We start from the raw sequence: 12,379 nt of genomic DNA, 5'->3' as shown, positions 1-12,379 counted from the left end.
TAGTAGAGAAGTCACTGCTCAGTTCCTTCCCAACCAAACACCTATTTCTGGTTTAATGGTAGCCAAAAGTTATTGGCACTTTTGCTTCTCTTTTGGTTCTTCCATCCAGAATTTTCAATGACATTTTCCTATTTGAGTCTTCTCTTCTGCCTCTTCTTCTTGGCTCAGAAAGACATCAGTAAAGTAGCCATGAGTTGTTTGTCTCCTTATTTTTCTGGCTCTGTACCAGGAAGAGCTATGCCTGGTACATTTGTTTAAGATAAGCAGGGCTGGGCTGTAGTTAAGTGTTTATAAAGAAAGTTCCAATAAAAACAGACTGGGGTGGGAGTTGAATGGGCTGAGTGCCCTCTGAGCCAGTATCAGGGGAGGCCCCTTTTGTGCTGAGCAAGACAATATTTGGGCTGTGGGGAAAAAATCCTACAACTTCAATAATGAACCATGACCACTGGGCTTCTGAAGCCATTCTTTTAAATAGAGTGTACCCCTGGGCAAATTCCAAGTAGGGTCACCTTTTTTTTCAACGTTAATTTTCCTTAGCAACATTTAATTTCTTAAAATGCATTGCCAAGGTGGCCCATTAAAGCAAGTCTATCCTCTGGATGACACAACCTATGTCACATCACTCAGGATGTCATGGAAGGTATCCATGTGATTACATGGAATCATAGAAACTTATAAATGGAGGAACTTTATGGGTTGTTTATCCAAAGTTTTTGATTTCAGATAAGGAAAACAAGGCCCACTGGGGTGTGTCTTTTTTCAGTTAGCAAAAGAGCTGGCATTATAAGTAGACCTCCTGACTCCACTTGATTCACTGTCCTGCTTTTTTTTTTTTTTGTGATTGAGATAGACTTCCTTTGAAGATTACCTCATATTTTAGCAAAATTCTGGGACTATTATAAACTCATGGTTTAATAGGCGAAGTTGGCATTGATTTTACCTCTTTAGCAGAGCAAGTAGCTGATCTAGCAGTGATAAACAAAGTTTAGAAAATATCCTGGGATAAAATCTCTTAAGTCAACAAAACTAAGGCCATGTTTTGTTCAGGGCTCTGAATTTTGTCAGTAGTTCATTCTGAGGTCAGACTGAAACATTGCCCTTTTCTAGGTAGTTCTCATGTGTAGTTATATGAAGAGATGCTCCGTCTTTGGGCACTGGGAATATATACTGAGTGAGGGTGGGATTGGGTGAATGGGTGTGGTGTTAGGGAGAAAGAGAGAAGTGAGCAGTATAACCAGAGAGGAAATGGCACTTGTATCAGCAAACATATTTCTTCTCCATCATGGTCTTGTTATTGAAATATAGTCTATTTAACATCTTAAGATTTCTTCTACTAATAAGAAAAATAAAGATTAATTAAGGGTACATTTTATGAAAGGTTGTGTGACAAGAAGCCAGAAGACCAAGTAGCCTCGGCTGTGCCACTAAGAAGCGAAGATCATCCAACAAGTAATATTGACCCCTTAGAACTGGATTTCTTTATCAGTGTCATGAAAAAGTGAATTAGATGAGTTCTCTTATAGTTCCCAAATTCTAGATCATCCCTCATGGCAAGATATGCTATTACTGAAATCATTTTGATCTGCCAAACAGTGTAATGAATGCTAATACATAAAGTCCAGAATTACCAGGTTTGTTAGTGGACACTCTGAAAGTCATGAGTAGGAGGCTGCCTTCTTTCTTCCAATTTGGAGATGCAGTTTGGAAATGCACTCCCCCCTGCCCATTTTTTTCACCCTCTGTCTTGAAAGACTGTTGTGATAAAAGTACCCAGCTAAATATCTGGCACTATTCTATATATCTCTATATATGTAGACATGTAATATTATTATATATAATATATACAGATATATAGATATACATAATATGTATATTATATATATAAATAAAATGGTGAGGGAAGTGATCATGGTCTATGAACTCATTCTGTGATCAGTCAAAGAAAACCAGTAACTTCAAAGCTTCCACTAGATCCTAAGGATGACTGATCTTCTGTTTAGGAAAATATGGATAGGTCATTTGGCAAAAAAAAGGTTATGCCTTCTGGAATGATCTAGAGGAGAAGATGGAAACCAAAATGCTAAATTGCTTTGTGTAATAAAACTGAGAAAATGTGAATTTTCTTGGGTTGTAGCTTGGTAGAAAGGAGGTGAGAACCACTGGCACAATGAGAGAAGGAAGATAATAGAAAAGTCTAGTTGGAGACAGCAACATAGGAAATTGTTGATGACTAAGGAAAAAAACAGCCAGTGGGAATCTAGTGTAGGACTAAGAAATTTCAAGAGCAGTGATGCCTAATATCCAATGGTAAGTTTTTCTTTAAGAGCCGTAGTCTCCTTGTATTAAACCTAAGCTTTTAGTAAAAGTTTATTTCCTGAATTAGTGGTGATAGAATTGCTTCGGGTATTGAAAGGAGATGGGAAGATGGTGGCCAAAGGTGAGGGGATGAGATAAAGAAATAGGTCATCATCTACAGGAAGCAAAATGGTAAGTAGGACTGAGAAACCAGCAACAGCAGGGATGTAGGGTGAGATGAACCAGAAGAGCATGCTTCCTGGACTCCTGAAAAACATCATGAGGTGACTGGATTTCTCACCATACATAAGATAGAAGCTCCATTCATTTCGTTGAATATTAGTGAAAAGGGTAACGCAGGAATAGCTTGTTAACTTGGGGACATTTGAAAATGGGACATGTACACACACAAAATATGCAAAATGATCTGGCATCAGGTGGTACATTGGATGATATTGTTTGCTTCCATACTATCTAAGACCATGGTTGCACATAAAAGTGCTGCATGGAGCTTTAAAAAATTACTTTGCCCTGTTCACTGAGACTGTTTGCTTCAATGGTCAGGTGTGAAGCCTAGGCACTGATATTTAAAAAAAATCCTCAGTTGATTCCTAATATGCAAGTAGGATTGAGGATAAAAGACCAAATAGCCGGGCAGCATCCAAATAATTTTTGCTAATTTTTACTTTGATTTTAATTACAGAGATTAGAGGCAATTGAGGGTGGGGTGGGGTGGTATGCATTGTCAGCAAAAATAATTTTAAGACTAATTTGTAAAACATTGAAAGCTTATATATCCCAAACTGTACAATATGTACAATTATTAAACAATTATTAAGAAATATTTGTTAGGTACGATGTGATTTAGATATCATTAAACCTGGAATCTAGTTTTGATTCAAACCAGCACAATGTATTAGAAGTTTAATTTCCTCATCTGGCGAATAAGACTAATAATAATATCTGCCCAATCTACCTCATGAGTTGGGAATGAAACAATATACTAATAGATGCAAAAGTTTTTGGTAAAGGTAGAAAGTTTTATAGAAGTGTAGGATATGCTATTCTTTTTTCTTTTGTAGTCCCGTTTAGTCACACTCATGGACTGTGTATATATGTAAGTATATATGTACCTATGTATACAGAAACACATACAGTGGACCCATGAACAATGCAGGAGTTGGGGGCATGGACCCCATGCAATGAAAAATCTAAGAATAACTTTTGCCTACTAGAAACTTAATTACAGTAGGCCCTTCCTATCGGGGGATTCAACCAACCTCGAAAGGAAAACAGTATTTCCAACCTGCAGTTGAGAATCTGCGGTCGAGAATGCAAAAATACTGTTTTCTGTCAGCGATTGGTTGAATCTGCAGATGCAAAACCCATGGACAGGAGAAGCTGACTGTATTTACTGCAGACATTATATAAGTGAACCTGCAAGCTTCAAACCCTGGTTGTTCAAGGGTCAGCTGTATAAATGTAAGTACACACATATACACAGGTAAATATACATATATCTGGTATCCAATGAACATTTGGAAACAAGGGCATTCAGGCAAGTGCTAGACCTTGCAGAGAGAAAACGCTCAACAGCAGTTGTTGGTAAGTCCTTGGGTGGCAACAACAGCTTCACTTTTGCGTTGACAAGGCTTTCTGATGTGTTCTTAGGATGATCAATGAGCTTCAGGCTTTCTCTGTTTCTGCCTTTGGATGCCTTCTGTAGACATTGCCTCTAGGTATGGTATATATCAGGGGTTCCCAGCCCCGAAACTGCAGACCCATAGCAGTCCGTGGCCTTTTAGGAACCAGGTCACACAGCAGGAGGTGAGCAGCAGGGTGAGTGAGCGAAGCTATATTTGCAGCTGCTACCTAGTACTAGCATCACCGCCTCAGCTCCACCTCAGATCATCAGATGTTAGATTCTCATTGGAGCTCTGGCCCTGGGTACCAGAAAGATTGGGGACCATTGGTATATATCCTGGAGGGTAGTGTGGGGAGTGGGATGCCTTGGAGAACCATGGCCACTTTTCTGGCTCTTAGATGAAAGCATATCCTATGGATAGTGAAGAGGTCTTAGAGGGGCCACTGACGGGAATGTACCCTCGGAAGATGGGTGGCCCATCTACTTCCTTCTCCGTGTTGAAAGGCTCAGGACTGAAAGGTGTTCTGGGTGCTTCACTCCAGATTTTAGGGCAGGGGATATCTTCCCAGGCCTTGGGCTCTCTGCAGGGGGGAAGGATGCCAGCTCTCACAAAGGCTTTTACTGAGTGCGTGTCAGGAGGGGATGGCCCAGGAGGGGCCCTGGCAGCTCTGTTTTTGGCCAAAGAGGAAGCCCCAATAGGAACAGTCTAATGAGAGGAAAGGGTGTTGGTGGGTATACGGTGAAGTCATAGTAGGGGATTTCAGTAAAAATGCAAAAAATTATGTGATGGTTCCTCAATTTTACAACAGCCTACAATGCATTTTCCATGCAGGCTGTCTCCAGTGAGGATTAAGACATCTGGATTCAAGAACGTGGTTTTATCGCTAGAGTTTCTTTGCTTTCTAGAGCTCTTCTTTCTTCTCCCATCTCACAGATTTTCAAGGTATCCATGGTCCGAGGTTAACTGGATATGGGAGTGGTACTCTAGGTCCTGTTTAGCTCAGGGTAGAATTTGTCTTAAGTATTTAAGGGACTCCAAGGGACATACAGTGGCAAGGGGCTGAGATAGTATTTTCATCTTCATTCTTCTTCTCCTACCCCCAATAATCATGAAGTCACCAGCACTGGCTATAGATATGATTTGCCTTTGGTCCCCGTGGGAAGTCTGTGGGCCTGGAGGTATAGATGGAGGGCATTAGAGCATTTCTATGGCAGTATCGTTCTGTTCCTCAGCCTCCTTTTCCATAGCTTCCAGAACAGTTCTTGGGCTGCCAAAAACAGGAAGTCTGCATTTAGGTCTGAATCCTGCTGCCAGTTCACTCTGTCACCTCAGGCAATTTACTGCATCTCATTTTCCTCCTTTTACCTGTTAGATGGAAACACTTTGTTAATTATAAAGTAGTACGAAGAGTTAAAGTATTATTGCTAAGTTCTGGTGCTTGCATAGTGGCCAACTTAATTTCTGCCGAGTATGTGTGTATAGGGAGGGAAGACAACCTCAACATTGAGTTTAGGGTCAGAAAGAAAGATCCTGAAAATTTAAAAGTGTGGTTGCTGAGGGGCATAGAGTGAAGGAAAGAGAATAGTAGGTACATTTCAGAGTGTGGTTGTTTGCATAGACCAAAGAGAAGAAGTTGTGGGGCAGAAAGAAGAAAAGCTGGCTGGGCCTTCTATTAAAAGCTACAACAGATGACTTTTCTGGTAGGAACAGATGGTAACTTAAAATCTGTCCCTCCACAATGCCTCACATTCAACCATTAGAGATTTATTCGTTTGGATTAACCACTGTCCTTTTGTTACCATTCTCATTTAAAATATAGATGTTTCTGGAAGGGGTAACATATTAAGCCATCTATTCCTTTTTCTATTTATTGTTCTACCCGACAGAGGCAGCTTGGGTAAAAGTGATGACACAGGATTATCTGGGGAGGAAAAGTTAAAATCAGGGTACAGAAGTAGCGGGGGTACTTTAGAGACTCTTTTCACTTTACATTTTGCTTAGGTTTAAGTTTTACTTGGAGTTTGCTGAAAGAACAGGCAACAAATATGAGGGGGCTTCTGCCTGAAATTGGAATTGAGTCAGGGCTGTTAATTTAACCAGAGAGTGGGGAAAGCAAATCCCTGGTGTCCAGAAACTGAATAACACTTCTGTTTCTTCACTGTGTGCCATTGAGTATGTTGGCAGAGTTCGATGGAAACACTGCATTCCCAGGCAGAGCACCTCCTGCTTTCTGCAGCAAAACTGCTTTTCCGTCCTCCGTCTGTGTCGTGGGAGAGGACAGGCTCTGATCTCAGAGGGAAATGTGTGCTATCGGCGGTTAATAGATAACCCATCACAGTTTACAAAAGGCTTTCAAATCCATTATGGCATTTGGTTCTCACACATTCTCTCAGGGAGCTAAATGAAATTCTGACTAAATAGTATATGAGGAAATGAGAACTCAGAGTTGCTTCTGAAATCACTAAGTTCCCTGGAAGGCACGTCGCTGGTGCTCTGGGTTAAATCAGATTGTTGACAGTAGTAACAGGGTGCCTCTTTTGTTAGAATATCAGCTTGTTTTTGTTTCTTTAGCTCTTCTCTAAGGAAAATGATAGCTATGAGGGCAAATACTGAGGCACTCTATGTGAAATGCCCACTCCTTGATGAGAAAGATGTAAGTCAAAGATGCTGGTGAAGTTACTCCTATGCATCAGTTTTCTGGTGCCATCTAGTGTTTTATTGAAGTAATGGTGGGTGAATAGCTCTCGGGCAGTGAATTGGCTATAAGGGGACAAGAGTTGAGTTTTTCTCAAACTGGGGTCTGTGGGTCATGGTATTTACTTCCAGGGGTTTGTGAGAGTTGTGCCACTTAAAAGTTATCTTCTCCCATAGATACTTTAAGATAGGGAGGAAAGAGCTGATGAACAAATTCATAGCATGCTGTGTTATAAATTACACTCATTAGTAGTTGCACGGTAACAGCGCTACAGAAAAAGAACAATAATTAACCCCAAAGAAGGGATCCCTCTAACAAACTCTGAGTCCCTTGAGGATAGTGACCAAGTTGTTCATCTTCATACCACTGGCCTAGCAAACACCTGCTGCTTAGTTGGCACTGATAAATACACGCTCGATCCAGCACTGATGGTGTAATTTCAGGCACAGTGGCATCTGGATGAGGAAGATGTACACTCCACTGGCCAGCAGTCTTCTCAGATAATGAGTGATTCATGAATTTCTTTGCTTGTTTCCATGGAGGTAGGTTGTCTGAGCTTGGGGGGTAACCTACCTTTGAGAGACAAACACTTTTTAGGGGGCATACATCTTTAAGAGACAAACATCAACCTGGTCCTTTTCTAGAAACAAGGCTGTATTTTGTTTTTAAAGGATAGTTGGGGCATATGAAAAGATAAAAGCATTTAAAGCATAAAACAGAGAGGTTAAAAATCCATATATAGGCCCCATCCTTAATATCCAGAAGTGAGATTAGAGTCAGGGATCCTAGCTGAGGAATGGGAGCAGGCATGAAGCCTGATTTTGGAATAGTTTCCACTGGGGCAGAGTGTCCTGAGACACAACTCTGGCCTCTAAGAATGAGCTACAGAGGAAACAAATGATTTGCTCTTTAGACATGCATCAACAAACATCTGGAGCCCTAGGTTTCACCTGGTTACTCACTGCTAAGCTGTGCAGGGGGCATGTAGCAGTGTGTGCTAACGCTCAGTCTAACATCCTGTTAGGAAATGGGAGTCAATCTAATGAGGCAGAGTCTATAAGCTAAAATAAGAGTGATGATACTTCATTTCTATTTCTTTTTTACATTTGCTTTAGCTACAGCTGTGTGCATGAAAATGTGTGTCAAATATGCTTTTACATGTGACTATTTAAAGGAAGCTATGGTTGGTTCTTTCAAAAAGCAAAAAATCTTTTTGCAAAGTAAATAATCACACAGCTCAATTTGATAATCTCTGAGTTGGCCAAAATGTGTTCAATAAAGGCCTCTGTTGTTAAATACACGTTACATGTTTAAAGGATTATAGCATTTCATTTAGTCCTTGAGCAAGAAATAGATTGGCTTGTAGATATTTATTGAGGCAAAAATGCATGTTCCTTAATTTACAAAATTATAAATCATGAATAGGTTTTCAAATCAACCCTCCAAAATCTATTAAACTCTTGATGTAAGTTAAATAATAAAAATTCCTAATTCAGTTAAATAAAAAAAAATACTCCTAGAACATTCAAAATTATAAAGGAGGTAAAAATTCAACAGAAATATATTTTTAATTACTATTAAGGTTTGAGTAGATGCATTGTTGGAGAATCATGAAGAAGAAGAAACTTTTGTTAAGCTTGAAGGACTCCAAGAATTTGCGATGTTGGTGGCACTGATTCTTGTATCTGTCTAAGTCAGTCTAAAAATGTATAGTTTTCTTCTGTTTGAGTAGACCTATACTAGCTTTTACTTTTCAAGTTTGGCTATTTATCTTCTAAGAATTGAAACAAATGGAGTAAGAAGATGCGTGATTTTTCTAAACTTAGTGGGTAGGATAGAGGAATAGAATTGGGAAAAATATGTACGGTTATAAAAAAGAAATATCTTGAAGTTAGCAACTGGTCTGTAAGTAGAGCAATTAAGAAAATCAACTCAAAAGAGTTTGCACAACTTCCCCAATTCCCAAAGGAAGGAAATCTCTGTCCGCTGGTTTCTGTGTTCGCTGACAACTTTGTTTGTTAAAAGAAGAATAGTATTTTACATGTTTAATTATTTTTGAGAATCATTTGCAAAGTTGTTTTTTTTTTCCACATAGCAACATGATACAGTGTTTGGGGAAGAAATTTCAATTCAGGAATTTTCTTTAAAATCAAAATCTTACCTCCCTTTCCACTCTCTTATAGAATTGCTATTTTGCTTCTTGTACCAGTGAAGAGCCTAGCTTGGGCTTTTCAGGGTGACATCCCATAAAATCCTATGGCAACCAAGCTTTTCAGAAATATCCAGCTGGCTTTCCGTTTCTAGACGTGTCAAACAGGCAGGCAGCTGTGAGCCATCAAATACACATTGGGGTCATTTGGGAGATAATCTTTATAAAGATGAAAAATGGGTTCGAATGTTTATTGATTTCTTCACTTCAGTGTGGAATGAAGAAACTTTGTCAAGTAATGCAATGGATCCTTCAAAGTGTGGTCCAGAGCCAGCAGCATTCAGGTAACACACTAGGAACTTGTTGGAAATTGAGTTCTTGTGCCCCAACCCCGCTGAATTGAAAACTCTGGGTGTAGGACTCAGTAATCTGTGTTTGAATAAGTCCTTCCGGTGATTGTGTTGCATGCTCAAGTTTAAGAACTACTGAGTCATGTGTGGATGAGGTTGGGAGAACTAAGGAAGTAAGCTAGGAAGAGAAACCAGTTCACACCAACTCCCTCCAAAACACTGACATTATTATATGGCTGAAAGAAGTTTGAAAGGAACATAAAGGATGATTTTCCTCAGTGTTAGGAAATAAATCAAACACAGCCCAAGGGAGAGTAGAAAGGGATGGGGAGAGTACCACTGATTTTTCTTTTAGGATTATGCTCTTAATCGTGCCGGCCTAGGTAAGTATTGCCAGTGAAAAATCTCAACTCGAACTCAATTCAAAAAAAGGAATTTTTCGGGTTCCCTTTGTTACAAAATCCAGGATTCTGGTTCCAGTCATGGCAGGATCCAGGAACTCAACCACAGTCATTAGGAATCTATCTCTCAGATATTGGCTTTGTTTCTTTTGGGTTGGCTCTCTCCAAAATTTAGAAAAGATGGTTCCTAGAAACTTCAGAACCTTTATATGATCATTGCAGAGGATTTTCAGGGGGAAAAGAGCATGCTTTTACAAAAGTCCAGCAGAAGTCCCAGGAAAGAGTTTCCTCATCTCAATTTAGATTGGCTGCTGATTTCAGGATCTGTAACCTGGGATGCACTGTTCTGATTGGCCAGACCCAAGTTATGTGCCCATCTGGAGCTTGAGGGGTGGAGCCAGCCCCATCCAAACCACATGGGTTGTAAAGCAGAAAAAAAAAGAAAAGCTGAGCAGGCAAGTACAACTATGTCCCTTTAGTGAGTTATTTAAACTAATTTGTTAAAATGGAAGTAATAATATATATAGGGGGTGTTCTGAAAGTAAAAGAGAAAATTTATATCCTATTATTTGTTTGATGCTTAGCAAGGTGCTTTTCTAAGCATTTTACATGCACCAACTCATTTAACCTTTAGGATCGCCCTAGAAAATAGACACCAGTATTACCTTAATTTCACAGACAAGGGAACCCAGGCCCAGAAAAATTAGACAACTTGTCCACAGTCATATGACTGATTAGCGGTGGAGACAAGATTTACACAGACACTCCAACCCTGGTTGTTCTTAACCATCTTATGATGCTGCCTACTGGGAAAGCACTGGGCAAAGTTAGAGTGGTGGGTGCTGCCCAGACCTCCCTCTGGGACCAAGGCACTCATTCACTTATTTCCACAGTTGCTGGGAGTGTAGGTTGCTGTTGCCATTGGAGTCCCTCGCCTTTGATGGCCATCTGCTGAAGGGAGCAGCCTATCCAGGTTTGCCCTGTCCTTGGGGATGGGCTACATGCAGTGACTGGGTGATACAGGAGTTCAAAGCCTGTCCTCTTGGCCTCTGCAGGGCCATCCCAGCTCAGAGCTCCCTGTAGGAACAGTCAACATGCCCCTCTCCCTAATGCTGCTTCCCTCACTCTCTTAAAATGTTCCCCAGAGCAGTCCCCAATAAAACTTCCCACACACAAATTTCAGTGTCAGAGTCTGGTTCCCCGAGAACTCGACTCAAGACAGCTAATTGTTGGTCTTCATCTTTGTGTTTTCCACTGAGTCTAGCATAATGAAATCACTGGCAAAAATACTCCAAGATGAATGAATGGCTGTATGTAGGCATTTCTCTGGAGATATGAAGATGTGACATATTGACTCTGTTCCCTCCCTGAGATAAAGACCCAAAAGTACTTGAAATACCTACTTGAAGCCTCCGCTTACACATCACTCTATTAGCAAAGCCTTTTCTTACCAACCAAAATCAAATTCTATCACCCTCCCTATCCCCTATCACTCTCAATTCCTCTTAGTCTGCTTTATTTTCTAATATTTATCACCAAATATCTATCTATCTATCTATCTATCTATCTATCTATCTATCTATCTATCTATCATTCTATCTATCTATCTATCTATCTATCTATCTATCTATCTATCTATCTATCTATCATCTATCATTCTATCCATCTATCTATCATCATCATCATCATCATCTATCCATTTATCATATATCTAATCTAATCTATAGAGATATTTAGATATAGATCTCTCTATTTCTCTCTCTACCCCCACCCCTCTCTCTTTCTCACATATTCCTCCTCTTGTTTCCAACAAAATATAAACTCCACGAGAGAAAGAATTCTATTTTGCTCATTGTTTTATTCTTAGTTCTTATATTAGTCTCTGGCTTATACTGGGTGCTCATTAAATATCTGTTGAATGAATGAAAGATAAAACAAGCAGATTCAGTAGAGGGGGCAAAAAAGGCAGCTCACAGAAAGAATAAACTGATGGCACAGAAAACATCAGCAACAACTCTGCTGAGCACATGTGCCCCAAGATGGGGCTCTGATGACATCTGTGGCCTGCACAGTGCATGCCTGCCCCTCCCTGGAAAGTGCTTGCACCCCAATCTTGACTCCTAGACCTCTTTTCTATAAGCAATTTTTAACTCTGCTAGTTAAAAAGTGTGTGTTTCTAGACAAATCACTTACTCTTTCAGCCTTAAACTTTTTATCTGAACTAAAAACTCATGGATACGGAAAACAGTTTAGTGCTTACCAGAGGGAAAGGAGGGAGAGGTAGATAGAAAAGGGGAAAGTGTCAAATATATGGTGATGGAAGAAGATTTGACTTTGAGTGGTGAACACACAATGCAATATACAGATGATGTATTATAGAGTTATACACTTGATACTTATATAATTGAAGTAACCAATGTCACCCCAATAAATTTAATTTAAAAAGAAAACAGGGATTCTGTGTTTCTTACTTAATACGGACTAAATGCGATACCTTGATGAAGCTTTTAAGAGAGTCATGTACAGGATATATGCTCTATAAATTCTATCTCTTATTGGTTGTGGTATTTGTGGCAGTACTAGGAATGTATGATCTGTCGGGGGGTTTTATAGAAAGGATTTAAACTCTGGACTGGAGATTGGAAAAGATAATGGTTCAGTCTCTTGTTAATTCTAAGTCTCTAGTGTTAGGTGACAATCTTAGCGGAGGCTAATTTTCTTTTTCTAAACAGAGCAAAGCTCACTCTTTGTTTTGATCTGAGTAGGGTATTTTTCCTTAGAGACAAATGCAGGGAGTTTTGCAATACTTCACAGTATAGTGATATGAACTCTGGTACTTTATC

This window comes from Pteropus medius, unplaced genomic scaffold (genome assembly GCF_902729225.1).
Source record: "Pteropus medius unplaced genomic scaffold, Ma_sr-lr_union100, whole genome shotgun sequence".
NCBI lineage: Eukaryota > Metazoa > Chordata > Mammalia > Chiroptera > Pteropodidae > Pteropus > Pteropus medius.
The sequence above is the reverse complement of the archived record's forward strand: the minus strand, read 5'-3'. Positions refer to the sequence as shown.